The following is an 11,153-nucleotide window of genomic DNA, read 5'->3' as shown; positions in this document are numbered from 1 at the left end:
GAAACTGTCATTACTTTTACCTAGATCTTTGCTTCAGACCAGAGCCTACTAATGTCTCATAATAATGTTTCAACCCACCCCACTACACTGAAATGATGCATAACAACTTTATTACTTTTGGCTTTTGTAACAGAACCAGTGGAAAGAGAAAAGGTCAATGGATCATGCCAACTGCAATGCTTTCATCAAATAAAGATCATTTTTTTTCCTCACAGAAGAGAAATTCTGGATGCAGGCTATCCATGAAATCATAGATGTTCAACCTTCTTCTAGCCCTCAGTTTCCCCATTGTTACCATGTTATTTTCATCCTCAAAGACTCAAGACAGCTCTTGTACCTCCATGCATTTTTGATACTGGGGATGAAAGGTAAGTGAAAAGAGCAAAGGTCAGTAAAACATGTCAGTTACACTTACACCTGCATAAAAATAACCAGAAATTCAACTAAGTACTTTCTGTTTATCTTCTTGGCCAGTTATAAGTACATGACAACTGTACCTTCAAGGAGTCTGAGAAGGCAGGTAATTTTAATTGGACATATTTTTTAGCCGAGGAAAACTGGGGATGTCATAGTAAGAAAGAAGGTGAGGGAGGTATTGGGTGGGAAACTAGAAGTGATGTGACAGAGATATTGGGGTCACTGCATATTCATCTTCCAGGACAGGGGCAGCTTGGCTTTATATCTGGTCACATGGCTGCATCTCCATCCTCTCACCTCTTCTAGGCTGACAGCATCTCACAAAGCAGGGTCAGAAATGACTGCCAGCAGGCTAACTGCAGGATGTTTTGTATGGCCTTTGAGCTAAGAATAATTTTTACATTTTTAAAGAGTTGTTCAAAAATAGAAGAAAGAAGAATATGTGGTAGAGACCCACAAAGCCTAAGATATCTACTATTTGACCCCTTGTAAAAAAGTTTGTGACTCTTAAAGCTCTAGACTCAAATTCCAACAGGATTTCCCCTCATCTTCCTTTTTGTTAGCTCTATCTACCAGATATTGTGGAACATTTTTATTTCCCCATTTTCCCACAGGAATCATGTTTCCTACTCTCACCTTCTGCTTCAGCTTGGATGACCATCATCCCTGCATCTTCAACTCACTCACTGTTCCGTGTTTGTTACAATTCTGAAACATTTTACACATATATATTTTTATGACTGTATATACTTGCATATATACATGTTTATAACTATGTGTTTACGTACATATGTTAATGACAGTGACACTGGCCATACATTTTCATTTTACTCTTTTTATGTTTTCTTTCTGTTACTTTATTTTCAAAATTCCTGTCATGCAAAATACCTTAATGTAATGTGAAAGTTTTTGTTTAAAACAGGTAAATCTCACTCATCTCTTTAATTTTTTATTTTCTGTGATTTCCCCTCTTTTCTTAACTTTTTGATTGATGGTAGCATTTTTATACCCCATTTTTCTTAAATGTTGAAGAAAGTTCTATTATTTTAATCATTGCTCCTTCATTTTCCAGCTCTTTAACTATTAATAGGAATTATTTATTATCTATTTCATTAACACTTATTTCTTCCATCTTCCTATTCCTTCATTTTTGGTGTTGCAATTTCCATATTGATTTTTCATATTCCCTAATATTATTTCATACAACTCATCCCTTTATTTTTATGTTAAATTAAAGTAGAATTTGTTGGCTCAACATGACACCTCACCATTTCATTTTTCACTTAATCAGGCTAAATCAATTGCTGCTGACACAGTGAATGACTCATGTATCCCAGCCCTGAACCAATCACACACGGAATTTTTCTGGCTGCTGTAACTGCTTCAGGGAGTCTGGGAACATGAGCTCAAGCCTTTGGTTCACTGAAGGTGGGAAGTGCTCTCACCAGTTGGACGCAAATGAGGAAGTGTAAAGCTCAAATGCCTCTTACAAGACATCCCATGATTAAGGGTGAAACCAGTCTTAGAACAAAGCTGACATTGTGGATGGCAATGTAGAGAAAGAGACAGAGAGGAAAACAACAACAGGTAAACCAATCATGAATTCTCTGCCTCTGGATTTCCTTTCATGTAAATTGATTATGTCTATACTGTATTAAGTTTTGCTGCTCAAAAGAGTGATCCATGCACCAGCAGCATTAGTACTACCTGGAAGATGTTAAAAATGAAGAATCTCAGGCCCTATCCAGACCAACTAAATCACAATCTACATTTTATCAGAATCCCCAGGTGATTAGTATAGGCAGCAAAATTCGAGAAGCATTATCCATAGCACTGGCTCTCAAAATGTGGTTCATGGATCGTTGGGAGTTTCCAAGGCCTTTCCATGAAATCTGTGAGGTCAAATTTATTTTTATAATTATAGTAAGACATGATTTTCCCTATCTACTATACCAGGTACTGAAATGTCTTTATATTCTTAGTGAAGAATAATGCTGAAGGGAGAGCATAGACTAAGACTGATTTGGAGGTTTTCTCTCTTCTTACTCTGTGTTGGACTTGTGCTGTTTTGAGTTTCACCATCTTTTTCTCTTTCTTTTTATACCAGTGACTTGACTATATTTGGAAAAGCCCATTCTCAGTCTGCCTAGTTTTGGTGTGCATGACCTCTTGCCCTTACTGCTTTCTCCAGGCACACAGATATAACCTAGGTCTGGCCAATTAACTCATTTAATTCTCTTGGCCACAGTGATTGATTCAGAAACTGGCCTATGACCCATATTAGTGCATTCAGAAGAAATACTGGCACTTGTTTTTCCTGGAAAATACTGGGAACGAGAAGATCTCATTACACTGTTTTCTTTTTAAAATGCTGATATAAGCTAGTGTTGTCAGGAACTCCCTTTGGAGATGGCTTCCCTGTTATAGCTCAGTATAGAATTTAGGTCTAAAATAATTTTTCTTAGAATCCTAAGGCATATGCTATGATACTGCGGGATGTGTCTATTTTGTGAAACAAAGGCAAGGTATAACATTAACTAAAACCTTGAAAATTATCAGTTCACATTCATTTCCTTCCAGAAACTAGTATTGATTGTTATTAATCTTAATAATTGATGATATCAAACCATTATATGTCCCCTTTATTTTCACGAGTATTTGAGAAAAGCCTGAGTAAACTTTACGAATATAGATAATCAGATTTATTTTTGAACTTAAGGTTCTAGTGACCCTTTCTTATTCCTCTTTTAATCTCAGTACCTAGCACACTCTGCTTATAGCCCATTGCTGAAATGAATAAGGAATTTTGCATATAGGCATTGTAACTTCAAATCTTTTCTTCACCGCACTAAACTAGTATCTTATTAATTTTGAAAGGAGTTGAAAATATTTTTTCAAGGTTGACATATTATCTTTCAAGGATCCTCAGTTATAATTTGACTTCTAAAGCTTCAAAGAATATTATGAGAAATTTTGTAGGAAAAATTCTCCGTTAATAAATATTTATTGTGTGCTTAATATGCTTGGCCGTGTGCTGGTTGAATAAAATACAATCCACAATGTTTATTCTCAAAGAGATCCTATTTAATAGATAAGATGGACATAAGCATACTTTTATCTCTGTGCTAAGAGCAGCAGATTAAAACATGAAAGAAGTAAGGAGTGATTAACTTTATTTATGAAGATCAGAGAAGTATAATTGAAGGATGTGATGTGATGATTGGAGATAGAGTATATTACAGGCAAAAGAATGGCGTATTTAAAAACACCAGTATTGTTTGAAATATGGACAATAGGAGATGAGACTAAAGAGAAATGCTGAGGCTGTATGAAGAAGGACCTTGTGTGCCATTTCAAAGAACTCTTACTTTACTTTACTTTTCTTTATTTTTAAAGAAACTCCACTTGAAAAACATATAAATCCCCTCTAAAACAATTTGAGATTACAGTAGCTTGTGTATTCCTCCCTCGGTGAAAGCCACTGCTATAGACAAAGTGGATCCTTCAAAACGTCTTGCAGAGAACAGAGAAGCATTCTGGAAACAATGGGGAGGTGGACTGGATGACAGACATAAAAGCTAGACTTAAGGCAGTGGCTGTGTGAATGGGGAGGTGGACAGATCTGAGCTACCTGAGAGGTGGTAGAGTCAACAGGACGTCTTACGTAAATCAGGGCTTAGATCTAACTTACTTATATTTAAGTTAGAAGAAAACTTTAAAAATAATTATCCCTTAGTGTTCTGTAGACATAATCAGTGGAACTTATATTTGGTAATATATATTATTCAACTTTACAAATACAGAGGCTATTTATAGCCCCTTTAGGCAATGATTATAAGTATACTAAATAGCAGTGAAGGGGATACTGACTCATAAACTGAAATGATTAATTTGTAGCTTGAGAATTTGACAAAAGATGCTGCTTACTCCTTCACTTTAGCTTTGATGTCATATTCATGTACAGTTTTATATTCTCTGAAACAGTCTGTTGGTTCCAATTTTATACAAGTAATATTAAATTAGTTTTGGTGCTCTAAAAGCCTTGATAGTGACCATTTCCTAATTTTCTTCTGCTCTTATAATTTATTTTTTCTTTACCTACACTGTAATATTTGTATTTTTGATTTTATAACTTGGTTGGTTAGATCAGTACTTCCCAATTTCTTTCACATCACAGTATACCTAGAAAATTATATATGTATGCAATATATAAAGGCAACAGATAAGGCTGCTTGCTTTAGAAGACCACAAACCAGGTGCTCTAGCCTACCAGACCCTTATCAGACTACTCTAAAGCTGGGGTGGTGGGGATTGCTGTCATGTCACACTCCCACAGTCCATTCATAGTAGTTGGAATGCTCTAAGTTAGGAGTGGAACTTAAAGATGTCATGATTATGGGATGGACACCTGCGTTGTTCAGTATTGTGGTAGTATTTGATATATCAGGTAGCAAAAATGCCAAGGAACAGCAGCTAGCAGTCAAGTAAAAATTTTGCAACATAGTAAGCATAACTCCAGGCAACCTACAATCCTTATAGAGAACATGACTGAGAGCATATGTTTCATTGATGTACACTCAGGAGTCTTTGGTAGGATATTATAAACACCCAATCCTTTTATTTCATAAATGAGAACACTTGAGATTAAAGAAAGTATATCTTGACTAGAAAGTAAATGACTTGGATATAGGTTAAATGACTGGACCGAAAGCTTTATGAAGTTGGGGACATTTTGTCAATTGCTAAACCTCATTGCTTGGTAGAGTTCATAGGACATGGGAGAAATTTCCTAAAATTTTGTTGAGTGAATGAATAAATAAATGAATTGGCCAGCATCACACAGGTAATGGCAGAGCCAAATTAAGAATTACAGTCTTCCATCTCCCACTTCAATGATTTGATCCACTGAGTATAAGACTGTATATCACACTGTTATCAATGTTCTATAAATAATTCATCATGTGGCACAAGGCACAAAAGGTCATGGACACATTCTAGAATTGAATATTTTAAGGATTTGCTTTTCTTCTGTTTTGTAGCAATTCCTATTGATCATACTCATAAATTGAACAGGAAATATTTGGCTTATATTTATCTTACCACAGTTCTATAAATACAGGTATTTAAAAAAAACAAAGTTGGTCTTAATTGAAATTTCATAAAATTTTTTCTTTGGTAGTTATAATATTTTGTCATTTTCTTCAATAATAGAATATATTCAGGTTTGTATTTCCTATTCATTATATGAGGAAAGATAAAAGTTTTAGTAAGTAATTACTGGTGTGTCCTATATGCAAGCATTAAAATCAGAGAGAGCACTGTCATAGAAAGGTTACGTCACTCAAGAATTATTAAATATTCATTAGCCTCACCTCAGGTAAAGGTGTCCTTGTTTACATACTTGCAGATTTGCATGCTCATGCCCTGAGCAAGATTTCAGAAATGTTTATGATCCTATGACCACCTTAATTATAAATTCCCAAATAGATATTAGTTAAATCTTACTCAATGTGGTCATTTTTTTCCTACCTGGTTCTTTATGCAGCTCAATACACAAGGTGGCATGAAGATAAGTTAAGTTGCAGTTTGGGTGCCTCCATTTCCCTCCTCTGAATCCTGATCCAAATCTGGAAGAGATTCTGGGTAGGATGCTTGGTCCTGGGGAAAGCTGCTGTGGTCATCCTGATGGATGGGGAAAGGGGAAGTTTTCTGTGTCTGAAAGACACCCTCATTCTCCAACATGTGGCCTTTAACGATTTTTTGAGGATTGTGTTACACAGAGAAACCCCAGACCAGAGCATATTTAAAATCTTTAATAAGATTTTCGTGAATCTCCATGCAGAAATCTCCACCATGGTCCTGGGGTAATGCGGCATCACTACCATGTGTAATCTGTGAAATGGCTTTTGGGTTTGGTGTAAATCCTCACTTGTTTCAGATACTCCCAGATCTTTCCCAATAAATCATCAAACTTTCAGCAGCGATGGGCAGAGATGGGTACAGTTAGGCACCTTATAGATGATATACAATTCTTCAGAGGAGAGCCGGTCAATCTTATTTAACTAACTATAAACTCAGTTTCCTTGCATCACTTCAATGAAGTCATTCGCTGTAGCATTGGGACGCAGACTCATATCAGTATTAAGAATTTTGTACTCAGCCAGAAAACTTCACAGTTTCAATAGCCAGCTCACTCTGATGGTAAGTGGCCTTGAGATTAATGCTTCCCTTATCCTTCTTCTTAAAGCCAATATTAGAGGGTTTGCTGCTGCAGCGAATGCCAGAGCCTTATACTGTCTTTTGTCTCAAAGGTTTCAGGACATCCAGAACAATCAGGATCAAGTTACACATTTGGGCCACTGCAATGACTTCACTGCCTCTACCTTTCCGACCCCTGGCACCCTCAATGATGCCAGGGAGATCCAGGAGCTGGATCTTGGCACCTTTGTATCTGATGACACCAGGCACAGCAGTTAGAGTAGTGAATTCAGGCTGCCACCTCGGAATATACCCCTACCAAGTTACTGAGCTGTACGGACTTCCCCATAGATAGAAACCCCACAAACTCAATTCAAGCATCACGAGTCTTGGCCACATCAAAATTCTTGCTCACCGACACCACCAACAACAGGAGTATGAGTTCTCTGCGAAGTTTGGCACAGCGAGGCGTAAGCAGCACTAAGTGGTGCGCTGCGGTTGTGGTCTTTTAGCCGGAGCCATCTCGGCTTCGATCTGCAAGGTCCTGGCTAAAGTGCTGCTCGTGGCGGCGAGTCCTGGGCAGCGAACTGACCGCCACACTAACCGCGTCCGTCACACACCAGCCATCCGCTCTGCTGCGGCCGACAGGGCTACTGCACTACGCAGGCGCGGTACTTCCTACTTCTCGCGACGGATCAGTGCGAGACTCGCCGACCACCGCGATAGTACAGCACAGGGCAGTCTCCTCCTAATCGGCCAGCATCCTTCCCCGCCCCACCTGCCCCCACACCTGAAGCTTTTGGAGGATGATTTTCTGTCGTTTCCTTTTTGAGGTGTAGGCTGCATCATTCAGTATGGACCTCTGTTCTGGCCCCTGTGTGCACACAGGTATGTAGTGTCAAAAACCAAATTCTGCACCTGAGTAAAACAAAGAAGGAAAGTAAGTGGATTTACCGGCAAGGCAGCTCAAGGCCGGGGAAGCAGAGTCCCCTGATGCTTACAGGCTAAAGAGGTGGGATATTTTTTGTTTGTTTTTTAAATGGAGGTACTAGGAACTGAACCCAGGGACTAGCGCATGCTAAGCGTGGGCTCTGCCACTTTGCTATGACCAGTCCCTCCAACTAGTGAGGTTTTATGAGGTAAATGTGGAAGTTATTTGTGTTTTTCAGCTGATTGGTTGTCTGCTGGTCTTCTTCCTTATTTGGGTCGGGGTAGCTGAGTCGGAAACAGGAAGGCCAAAGATGGTGTGAATGGCTTGGCTTTTTGAGATTGGCAGGCGTCCTCTGTTGATGTCTGAGAAGAGCCGTAAATTACCGCAGCTGAGGTTAGGAAAAGGTAAGTTTCGTTTTTCGTTAATGGGCCTGCATTAGCCAACCTCATTTTGTCCCCCACAGAAGTGCTCCATTTTTGTTGTGTTCTACAGTGTACATTTATGTGTACACATTTCCGCACAAGGTCAAAGGTCTAGTGGGTTGGGGAAGTCAAGCTCTTTTACAAGAAGGAATTAGAGAGGACCGATTCCAAAGGATAGATGGCTTCTGAGACTGAGGCCCCACTCTGGTGGGAAGACACATCTGTTCAAATGCCGGGTTGCTGCGGACAGTACTGGCAGCCTGAATGACTGAGCTCTGAGAGGAGCCTGGGTGAATGAAAAGCTTACATACCGGCCACCCCTCCTCCTGCCTTGCACTGGTGGCCGGTCCCGCCCAACCCTTTAGGCGGGCATTTGGCCTGTTTGTGGGGAGGGAGCCTGAAGATCCGAAGTGCCCCCATGGAACCTTTCCTTGGCCCTTACCTATGCCAGTGCTGTTCATGTCAGAGTCCATGACTCTTCGTCTTTCATAATAATTTGTAGTGATCAAATGTTTCAGGGAGGAATAATATATTGAGTTATTGATTATAATAAAATTCAGCATAGAAGGTTTCATAAACTGTGGGTCAAAGAACCAGTAGCAACTTGGCAGATTGATGTGAATTATACTGTTGTCCCTTTCACCATATATCCATCTAGGCTGTAGTGTTAGCATAGCAGATGCTAAAGTGGAGATTTAGCAATTGCCACATTGTCTGATTTTTGAGATACTATGGAAAAAAGAAAAGTTACTGGATTTAGTGTAAGGAAAAACTGTAACAATTTGATTTTTTTTTAAAGGTTTGTTCTGAAAATTGTGAGTCATTAGGTTTGTAGTTAATACTAGAAAAGGGCCTGGATTTTGTTTTGAAAGAGATGACTATTCACATACAGAATAAGGTGCATTGATTAGGAGTAGTATGTCGTGACTTGGAATAAACTATGCCGTCAAAACTCCATATTCAGCGTTTGGCAGGCTTTGGCTGCTACAGCAGAAACCATGTGTTATATTTTTAGCTAATCACTTAACGTTTTTTTAGGACATACTCCAGGGCAAATTAGAGACGTGCAGACAAGATGATTGTCTTGTAAGTAAATTTTTAGCTAGTTGTACCAATGTGGCAGGAGATTCGTACATAGAAGTTGCACAAATAATGGCATATTTCTGTGATATTTATTAATGACTTAAGACTCAGAGGCATACTTGTAAAACTTATCAACATTCATCTAGCAGTACAAAATTAATAGCTAGTATAAACTAGAATAGCTTCAGAATTCAGAAATATCTTTAGAGTTCAAATCACGGGATTAATGCACTAGGAAAGTATTTATATGAAATGTCCAAAAGAGGCAAATTCATAGAGATGGAAAGTAGGTTAGTGATTATCAGGGCCTGGAGGAAGTGGGAAATGGGGTGTAACTACTAACGAATGATTTTTGTGGGGTGACAAAATGTTTTGGAATTAGATAATGGTAATGGTTGCATAATTTTGTGACTATACTAAAACACACTAAATTGTAAACTTTAAAAGGGTGAATTTTATGGTAAGTGAATTATATCTCGATAAAAACTTCTAAAAGGCTTTTATGTTTAATAAACTGGGAATAGGAGAAAAACTTATGAAAAACAGAAGGAAATTGAACACAGTAAAGAATTTTTATCTTGCACATGTAACCAGGTGAAACTCTAGTTCTATTCTCATTAACTCATGCAGTAAAAAAAAGAATAAAAACAGAAGTTTACTGCCTCCATTGTTATTAAGCATTGTTTTAGATATTCTAACCAGGATATATGTTTTAAGTATTCTAACATGATATATATCATATTTAAATGCTGGGGGAGAAAAAGCCATATTCTATTCAATGCAGATGATTTGATTGTCTATATAGAACACACAAAGGATTTAAAATGAAAGCGATTAGATCTGAAAGAATTCAAAAAGGTGGCTGGAAAAAAAGGGTTGTTTAACAAAATCAGCAGCTTTCCTATATGTTATCAATGAACAATATAACAGAAGTTGAAATAGAAAACTCATTCACAGTAACAGTTTAAATAATATAACTCAAGAGTTAAATTCACGAGTTATGTGCAAAGATGAAGACCCGTTTATATGGATCTCAGATATGGGTAATTGTGGGAAATTGAATGAAAACAATTTTGTGTATGCACATATGTGCATTTTTCCAGGTAGAGAATCTAAACATTCCGTCACATTCTCAAATGGCTTTAAGAAACTAGAAAGTTTACATATCATTGTCCATAAAGCAGCAGCATCTAGAACAGTATAATAAGAATACACTGATAAATAGAATAGCTTGATAGACAAATAAGTTGGAACAGACAGATAAATGCAATTATAAGAAAATAAAAAGTTAGGAACTAGTATATTTATATATTTGGTGTATCATAAATAATAAATAAATAAATAATAGGAGAAAGGTAGTTTTCAAGAAGAGATACTTATTTAGGAAAAAAAAAAGGTAGTTTTCTACTTCTTTCCATACACCAAAATTTCAGACTTATGAAGGATTTTATAGAAAAGTTAAATCTTAAAAAAAAGTATCAGAAGAAAATACAGGTGAATTTTTAGGTGTGAGTCTTGAAGACGACCTCAAATAAACCATTATTAAGAAGTCAATATTCTTTTGAATGCAGGAAAATATAAGAAATTTACATAGAGTATAATGGGCAAATAACAAATTGGGAAAAGCATTGCAATATATTTGATAAGGTTTAATGTTGTTAATACGTAAAACTCTCCAAAAAATCTTCAAAGAGAGAGATCAAAGAAAAGTGATCAAAAGCCAAGAAAAAAGCAATTTCTTAGAAGAAATACAAATAATCGGTATACACATAAGATGTTCAAATGTACTAGTAATCAAAGAAACTCAAATTTAAATAACAATAAAATAGGACTGGCTAATATTAAGAAGTCTGATAATACCCAGTGTTTAAGCTAGAGTTGAGAAATGGGCTTTTCCATTCATACACTGATGATTGAGGTCTAAATTGCCATTATTTACAAAAGCCTTAAAAATGTGCTTAAACTTTATAATTACTGTTCTCAAAATATCCTAGGGAAGTAATTGTGTAAATACTCACAAATGTATATTTGAGAATTGTTTTGCAGCATTTTTTTATAATAGTGGAAAATTTAAACAGTGTTAAGTAGGTTAAATGAATTAC

At 37.0% G+C, this 11,153-nt stretch overlaps 1 pseudogene; it reads right to left on the bottom strand.

Moving 5' to 3' along the window:
* Nucleotides 1-5,991: 5,991 nt before the first annotated feature.
* Nucleotides 5,992-8,388, bottom strand: LOC105085427 (developmentally-regulated GTP-binding protein 1-like; annotated as a pseudogene).
* Nucleotides 8,389-11,153: the final 2,765 nt, after the last annotated feature.

This window comes from Camelus dromedarius, chromosome 7, assembly GCF_036321535.1.
Source record: "Camelus dromedarius isolate mCamDro1 chromosome 7, mCamDro1.pat, whole genome shotgun sequence".
Lineage (NCBI taxonomy): Eukaryota > Metazoa > Chordata > Mammalia > Artiodactyla > Camelidae > Camelus > Camelus dromedarius.
Note: the sequence above shows the minus strand (reverse complement) of the source record. Positions and strands in the feature narration are given on the sequence as shown.